The sequence below is a fragment of the Urocampus carinirostris genome, chromosome 3 (assembly GCF_059441175.1).
Source record: "Urocampus carinirostris isolate Australia breed hairy pipefish chromosome 3, RoL_Ucar_1.0, whole genome shotgun sequence".
NCBI lineage: Eukaryota > Metazoa > Chordata > Actinopteri > Syngnathiformes > Syngnathidae > Urocampus > Urocampus carinirostris.
In genome coordinates, this window is record NC_142351.1 from 37,247,301 (window position 1) to 37,256,571 (window position 9,271).

At 41.4% G+C, this 9,271-nt stretch overlaps 1 pseudogene; it reads left to right on the plus strand.

Moving 5' to 3' along the window:
* The window catches only part of LOC148369595 (uncharacterized), a 122,928-nt pseudogene extending 115,576 nt beyond the window's left edge, over positions 1-7,352 (plus strand).
* Positions 7,353-9,271: the final 1,919 nt, after the last annotated feature.

Sequence of the window (9,271 nt, forward strand, 5' to 3'; positions counted from 1 at the left end):
ACAGGAGCAGTTGTCTTCAAAATGCATTTGAAAAAATAAATTAAATGTCCCGATGAAAAATATAGAGATTTGTACTATTTCCTCGCATTCTGCATGTTTGAGAATCTAGAATTGCCTTAAATGTTGCCCTGTATAAAGGAAAAGGACCGGGTCTAACTGGCAGGGTAGGCACTGGTTACATTGATTTACATATTTGGCGATACTCTACTCTAATGAGTTGGATCCAACCCTCTTTTTTAAGCATCTTTGAAATATGTGAATGTGCAAGGTCAATTGGTCACTGATGAGTCAGGAATTGTGAACCATGCTCATTAGGTGATGCGAAACAAAATTTCCATGAAAATATACAGAAACGTATCCATTTTTTCTTGCATCATTGTAAAGACCCACGTCTTGAAGGTCAATCCACTCTGCGTCTAGACAACAGACGAATCGCACTTTTACTGAGTGCAAACGTTTACGGGGGGGTTAACTAAGCACGTTTTGCAGAACATTTTACACATTTTGAGTTTTATTATTATTTTTTTTTATTTTAAAGTCGATTGACTTGTTTACCTTTACTTAAAACAAGCAAATTTGTCTTATCTAGCAGGTGAGTGATGGTTTTAAACAGTTCAAGTATTTTTACGTGTAATCTTGGTAGATACTATGTACTGTATTTAAATTATTTTAGGCACTATTTATCTTCTTTTTTCTTTAGACAAACAGAATATACAATTGGAAAAATACAAATAGTTTTCTGCCAATGGGAACATTTTTGCGATGCACACAGTAAAAAAATGATGCACCATTGATAAAAAAAAAAAAGCAAATCAAAATTAGTAAAACAGTCTCATCTAGCAGAATCAAGAATGTTTAGTCATTATCTAAAGTAGAATTCAGCAAATAAGATTTTTTGGGGGTGTGGGGGTTTATTATAAGCCATGCATGCTCAAATTAAATTGATACCACAACCACAGAACATTTTGAGTACTTTAAGTGCAATGCTCCAATGTTGGGGATATTTTACATATTTTTCAAGAGATATGACATAATTTTAATTTTTACTGTAATGGCACAGAATAACATGGGTCTACAAATTATTTCAAGAGTGATTTTTCCTACTGCATTTGAGAAAAAAAAAATCAAATATCGAAAAATAAGAGAAAATATTACTTGAAATGGGCAAAATGCCATGGATTTGTGTAAGAATTACTAAATACACTAGTACAAATAGTTCTTTGTTTTTTTTTTTACAGTGGATTATTTTTTTCTATTTTTGTGCAAAACAATTTTGCTCTTTTAAAGTGCAATTTATTGTTTGGATACTGTATTTAATCAATTTATCTAATAAAACAGCCCCAAAAATTCAATATTTGGCCCTCGGCCCTTGAGTGTGACACAAGTGCACTAATTGTTGATTCCCTAACCATTACCCTCAAACAGTGAAATACTCTAGAAGATGGCAAATCGTTTTGCCAAATTTAAAAATCATTTTCTACCAAGGGCACAGCAGCATGGGCGGTTAGCGCATCTGCGGCACAGTTCTGAGGTAATGGGATCAAATCCAGCTTCCAGCCTTCCTGCGCGAAGTTTGCATGTTCTCCCCATGCTTGAGTGGGCTTCCTGCGGACACTCTGGTTTCCTTGCACATTCCAAAAACATCAATGTCGGGTTAATTGGCCGGTCCAAATTGTCCCTAGGTGTGAATGAGTAAGTGAGTTGTATGTCTACGCATGCCCTGCGACTGGCTGGCAACCAGTTCAGGGTGTCCCCTGCCCACTGCCTGAAGATGGCTGGGATGGGCTCCAGCACCCCCGCAACCCTACTGACAAAAAGCGGTGCAGATGATGGATGAATGGATTTTCTACCAAGATTTGAAACAAAAATACATAAAAAGAAAAAAACATTTTACCATCTGCTGGATAAAAAAAGATTTGTCCTTTTTTTCCATTTATTTTTTTTAAATGTTATCAAACAAAAAAGTGAAGTAGATTTTAATATACATATACATACATGAATACACTTAAATATTATTACCACTATTTTGCGAAGCACCCTGCCTTGGCAGACATGAATTTGAGAGCAGGCACTTGGAACTGCTCAGAGGGGCGTGCCCCTTTGCATTCTATCAGAATGGTGCCCTGGAAAAAGATGTAGCTTTTTGCCAGGATTATCTTTCACTGCTCCTGCAGAAAAGCAAGCTATAGTGTTCTAAAGAGCAGAGCAATGCTTTGAGTGTTGACCTGCACCATGAACACTCAATAAACCTTCATTCCAACAAAACAATTGGAGAGTCCTTCCAACATTTTCTATTGTTATCCGGAAGGAGTCTAAACATCTACCGCCAGCACTCGAAAAATACACTTTAATATGTTAAAATAAGGAAAAGGAGAGAAGGACCGCAGCTAGGCAGTTAACAGGCAGGTGAAGAGGTAGATGAAGATTCATGTTGCAATCGTAGCTACTGTGGCCTCCCTGCCCAGAGCCTTACTTCCTTTCAGTACATGCATGGATGTCCTCTGCCCACTGCCAGAAGATAGCTCCAGCACCCCCGCGACCCTGCTGAGGATAAACGGTGCAGATAATGGATGGATGGATGAAAAATGAGCACATTTTCTACTGCCAAGGGGCTCAGTATTTATTTTCTTGTTGCATCGCTCCAAATTTCTAAAATTGGACAAGACTCAAACACAAACGCCTGGTTATGAAGACACACTTATCTTAATTAGCACCAGTAGCCTAGAAAAAGTCTGTAAATAGCAGAAGATTGTTAGAGAGGAACTCGATAACGCTTAAAGCCAGGGGAGCTTAAATCAAATTTATCCGGGTTTTGACAGACACGTTGGAAAATATATTCAGTCGCGTAGCCTGCAGTCGCCAGAGGTGATTGCTGGTGATGTCATTCAGCTAAAATAGCTCCTCATTAGCACCTCTGAAGCAGGCTGTCTGATTAATCATCGGCCAAGATTTACAATCCAATTAGGGAACGTCCGGGGGTGGAACAAATGATTCACCTTTTTGAGGGAAACGCATCAATGAGAGGACCCGAATGGGCTTCGGGGACAGGTATTGTGCCTCGGGCTGATTGATGCTGGGGAAGATTGGTGATGTCCCGAGGACAGCCGATGTTTGTCACATTTGGAGGGCATCACTCACCCTGCTGTGTAGCGTGTCATCAAAAAAATGGCAGGCTGATAGATTTACAGTTTATTCTTGACATCAAACACTTTAGCAAAGCGGTTTTACATTACAATTTGACAGCCGACTGCAACTAAACAAAAATAACGGGGGGGGGGGGGGGGGGAAACTGGGTCTCACTACTGTGAGGCGGCATGCACAAATTTGCCTGTGAATGTATTTTTTCAAGAATGACTAATTTAGCAACGTGCGCTGCCTCTCTCCAGCATAGCCTGAAGTTTTAATCCCCACATTTGCATGGCTAAACATAGATCAGCCTCCGCACATCCACAACGGATATTGACTCAAGGAATACAGATGCTTTTTTTAACTGCAGGCAAAAAAATGCTGAAACACTCGCCATCTCTGGCCGAGACGTCACCTTTGTGCGACTCAGCACGATAGCAAAGTCCAGTGACCGGCCGTGTATTTCACACTTAGGTCTTCAGTAATGCTATGTTGAATCAATCCAACCCTCAATCACCATTTCATGGCAATGAACCACTTACTGCAGCTACAGCTGCAACACATATCAAAAGCATCAATAAAAACCTCATAAAATTGCACTATTGTTAAGGAATATACAATGCTGTAAAAATGGTATATTCTCCCCTTCCTGATTTTTGTGCTTTTTGCATTTAGTCACTCACAAAGGTTTCAAATCATCAAAAACATTTTAATATCACACAGACAAAACACAAGGAAATACGAAATGTAGTTTTGAAATGTTGATTCCTTTTATGAAGGCTCCAATAAATAAAAACCTGTCTGGTCATATGTGAAAAAGCAATTGCTCCCTGATGCTAATAGCGAGTTGAGCCACCTTCGGCAGCAATAACAGAGAATCCATTTTTACCGTAAAATGTAATTATTCCACCCACTCTTCATTGTAAAATTTTTTAAATCTGCAATATTGAAAGGTTTTCCAGCATGATCTCCTTGGTGAAGGTCACACCACAGCTTCGCAATTGTATTTGAATCCAGACATTGACTTGGCCCCTCTTAAATATGCAAAATGCACAGAAACCAGGAATTGGGACAAATACCTTTTCACGGCCTGTCCTGTCAAATTTCTGGCAAAACTTTGTATTCGATTTAGGGCTGAAAATGTCTGTCAGAAGCAGCTGGCACAGAGATGCTGTATTTTTTTTTCGCTCTATCGTTGTGATACGTGTGTTATCTCCACCTAGCAAATCATAGTTTGTGAAACCGCTGACGTTTCCTTATGCCTAGTCCACCAACTTGAAATCTGTATGGCAAAGCCAACAGCTGTATACATACTAATCTAACTCCTCAGGTTCTTCAGAACTGATGCCTCCAGGTAGTTTTCTGACCCTGGCACCAAGCAATGGCTGTAACATCACATGATTCATATATTTTTAGACCAGCAGAGAAGATCTCGAATGCCGGGATGGCCCACTACCGGCGAAATAACATCCTGAATATGTGTTTTCCTTCCCTTTCGGGAATGTTCCATGAAGTGACTCCAGCACTTGCAAACAGGCCTCCCCGAGAGCTGCTTTACTGGCTTTCTAAGAAGCATGAGCACGGATGCGGAACGGATGCAATAACCGCCATCTCGCTGACTGATAGAATAGCTTTATCGTAGACTGCTTTCTTGCAGTGTGAAGCTGAGCTCTTATATTATGAGCTGTTGCGGTATACAAATAGAAATGCATAATATGAAAAAAAAACCTGTACAACATGTTTAGCGTTGGTAGTATAATGATGTTTTTGTACTGCAGAAATGAAAATGAATAAATATATGTGCAGGGCTGTTCAAAATAATAGCAGAGCAGAGTGACTAACAATAATAACTCTGTTTTTAGTTTGTATTTTATTGTTACATTTCAGACAAGTTACCAGTAGGTGCAGTAGATTCTCAGGAAACAGTCAAAACCCAGCATTCATAACAGGCACACTGCGAACACTATACAAATGGCCAAATAGTTTATGGGGGTGTGTTAAAAAATCTGAGTTCACCAATTCAGGGAAAGAAAAAAACAAAACAAAAGCACATGAGAATCAGGTGTGAATTTGTTGGTACCTATTTAAGGATGATGAAGCCAGTACAGGTTGAACATGCGTTTGAGGAAAAACACTGACCGGAGAACTCGTTCTTTGTTTGAAAAGTTTATTGGAGATGGAATAACCAATAAGGAGACGCAAAAACTGTTCAGCTAAAATGATCTCCAATGCCTTAAAATGGGTAGAAAAAACGGAGACAGGAGGAAAAAAACAGAAGACTACTATTAAAATGGACCAGAGAATAACCAGAATGGCAAAGGCTCAGCCATTTTTTTCTTTTTCTTCTTTTACTTGATTCTTTCTTGACATTTTCTTTTTTCTATTTATTTCTAGAACTTGTTTGTTTCTTGTATGTGTTCCTGTTTTCTTATGTATGTCATGGCCAGTGCTCCGTATGAGTTTGATTGTTCCGGAAGAATAAAAAACGACAACCTCGTTGCCATTGTGACTCGTGGAATCGGCTTTTGTTCCCTGTCCTGGGTGCGGGGAGAAGATTCCTGTTCCGTCGGGGAAGGATAAGGACGCTCGGCCAACTTCAGCCCTTGTTCCAGCAGAGGACTTTTTTTCTACAGCCCCTGTACTGTTTTGTTTTCTCGGGCCATCTGGATTCTGGGGTAAAATCAGGACTGTCTGAATCTGTAACGCCACCTTCCTCAGGGGGCGCCAAACTGGAGGAATGTCTCTGAACTGTACATCCCTGAGCCTAATGACCTTACACCTGTGCCCTGTTATGCGGGTGGACCGCAAGTGGTGTTGAATTCAGAAATAGCACCAGCTATGGAGACTGCGCCCTTTAACACCCTGCACCCTATGTTCATGAAAACATGGTATGTATGTATACATATATATATATATATATATATATATATATATATATATATATATATATATATATATATATATATATATATATATATATATATATATATATATATATATACCCTTCAGCTGGCTCACTGAGGAGTTCAAGGTGGCACGTACTAGAGAGGCTCTTCAGTACAGGATTCCAAGGACAGCAAGGTGGCATTAGCTGGGGTTAAAGTGAGAACCGGAAGGAAGTGGAGAGCTCAGAGGCAAGTGGAGGTGGCAGAGTCACGATTGAGGCAGACTCTGGTTGGGGTCCTGGCATTGGGGAGAGCAGCTCTGGGCTTATTGCCAAAGACCAAAGTGAGTCAAGCCCTAGGGAAGGAGAGACACCATCTTCTGCCGGAAGAGGTCCGAGCAGGTGTGGAGGAAGAGCGGGTGAGCAGGGCAGTCGGACTCCGGAAGCAGGGAGCATGGACAAGGTGGGAGAACACATTACAGCGCAAAGTGACCTGGTCAAGCATCATGCAAGCAGACCTCCACCGTGTCCGGTTCCTTGTGCGGGCAGTTTAAGATGTCCTACCAAACCCAGCGAACCTTCATGTGTGGGAAAAAAGCGAAACAACCTCCTGCCTCTTTTGCTCTGGAAGAGGCTCCTTGGAACACCTCCTCAGCAGCTGCCCAAAGGCCCTGGCTTGTGGTCGCTATCGCTGGCGCCATGACCAGGTTCTGCAAGCAGTTGCTGAGTGCATTGCCCTAGAAGTCAACAGGGGCAAACACCATTAAGCCACAAGCAAGGCAATCAATTTCATCAAGGCAGGAGAGAAACCCAGGGCTTGTGCACGGACAACATCAGGACTCCCACACATTGCTCTTCACTGGTCTTCATAATGCTTTCTGTTCTCAGGACGTCAGGACTCCTACACATTGCCTCTGATTGGCAGTTGCATGTCGACCTTGGGAAACAACTAAGGTTCCCCCAGCATATATCAGCAACATCGCTCCAACCAGACATGATAAATACCTCCGAGACTTCAAAACACCTGGTCATGCTGGAGCTCACAGTCACGTGGGAAGAGCGCATTGAGGAAGCCAATGAAAGGAAACGCGCAAAGTACCAGGAGCTGGTGGAGGAGTGCAGGGGCAGGGGCTGGAAAGTTTTCTTTGAGCCAATAGAGGTCGGCTGCAGGGGTTTTGCTGGACGATCCTACTGCAAAGTCCTAGGATGTTTGGGTGTGACAGGGGCAGCCAAGAAGAAACCCATAAAATCCGCTAGTGAAGCTGCAGAAAAAGCTTCCAGGTGGCTTTGGCTCAAAAGGGCAGATCCGTGGACTGCTACTGGGACGCAAGTTGAGGCCTGATCAACCTCGGCTGGGTCACCTGGGCGAAAGTGTCTGATGTTGCGAGACCCGAAACACTCAATGAACTCAGGATACATCACTGATGATGCGTCCCAGTTGCATCCAGGAGATGTTTCTTTCAATATATATATATATATATATATATATATATATATATATATAAAATTGCTCCACATGTTATCCGTGTTTACCATGTGGCTTTGTGGGTCTTTTTATGGTTTTCTTTCAGAGGGGGCGTACTTCTTGCCCCTCTTCCATAAAGGTCAGGCTAATAGTTATCCTATGCAGAGATTGTCCTAACTCTGCCGTGTATGCCTGCAGGTCATCCACTGTGATTCTGGGTTTTTTGGCTGCTGAATTGGTTACATCTTGGTTTTGGCCAAGGGTTTCGAGGGACAGACAGGTCTTGGTAGGTTTGCAGTGGTTTATGCTTTTTCTATTTTATCTTATTAGTCACCCAGTGTTCAGGGAGATATCGAAATGTTCTGAGGTATCATTGTATCCCTTTCCTGCTTTGAACTTTTCAGCAACTTTTTCCCTGACATGGGGGTATACCTCTTCACTGGTCTTCATAATGCTTTCTGTTCTCCAGTGCCTCCTTTCATAGACCTCTGAGCCCATCATAGAGAAAATGCATTTAAACTGAGACGCTGTGTTATTTTAAGTCATTTCTGCCAACATTGCATCAGTCAAAAGTCACTAGAGTAATTCTGTAGTCAGTTGGCTGAGCTGAGAGAACGGGGTCCAGTTTTTTGCGACACCTGCTTTTCAATTTTTGTTGTTGTGAATGCAATATAAAATGTTGAAAAAATATTTTCAGTTTTTTAGCTTTAAGTTTGAAGCCTAAAATGTGGAAGCAATTCCTCTGGTGGCGGCAATACTTAGGCACCGTACATTTTTTTTTATAAAAAAGCTCATTTGTAATGTTTTGAGTATCCCTTTGCTTATCTTTTACATGGAAAGTTGGTTGAAACAGCTTTAAATTTGATAATCGCCCATCAAAGTTGGTACCTCATCTCACAAAGCAGCGACACAGTGGATATTTGCCCAGATTTTACCTGCTCTAGCTATCGATTTCCCTCCGGTGGACGTTAAATGTTTAGCGAGCTGTCGCGCCTTGGTTTTTCTCATCTCCTATAACAAAAGAAGCTTCCACCCACCAAAACCTCACAGCTCCCCCTGCCCTCCGCCTGCTCTTGTCTGGCTTTGAAGCGAACACATTGACTTTATGACGGTCTCGATTTGCCTCCCCTCGTCTTTCTTGTGGGGCCCGGTCCACTCTCATCGTCACAATGATGCTCTTCTAGTGTTCACACATTACTTTGATTACTTTCTCTCGGAGTGGCCGGTTGAAGAGATGAAAAGTCTAGTGATAAAAGGACTGAGTTAAATAAGAGTGAGTTGCTATATGGGTCTTAGAGACCTTTTTGCAAACTCGAGTGTCTGTTCCATCAGCCAGGAGAAGATTGTTTTTACACATTTGATTTTTGTGCTTTTGTGTCTGAGAACAAGGAAAAAGTTGAGTTTTTGTGATAAAATATTGGCACTTAAGAAATTAGAAGTACTAACAGGGTGACACATTCAATTTATTTTTTAACTGTTTAATATTGTATGACTGTAAAATATTTGGTTCGAAAAGCAAATTCTTACATTCTCCATGTGAACACAGACATCAATGACCCCATTTTCTACCAGCGGGTCTTGAATAAGTCAAAAGCATGGGAGAAAAATCGCACATAAGCTCTGAGCAGAAAATTGTTCATTTAATCGTGTTTGAGCATTTGCTCCAGACAAGGAGCACAGTAAGTGGGATGCAAGAGCTACGCAAACTCAACTTCTTCTTTTTTGAGCAAGTAAGCAAAACTGTTCAAGGAAGTTTTCACTGGTCTGATTTACAACCATATCTTTGGATCTATAAA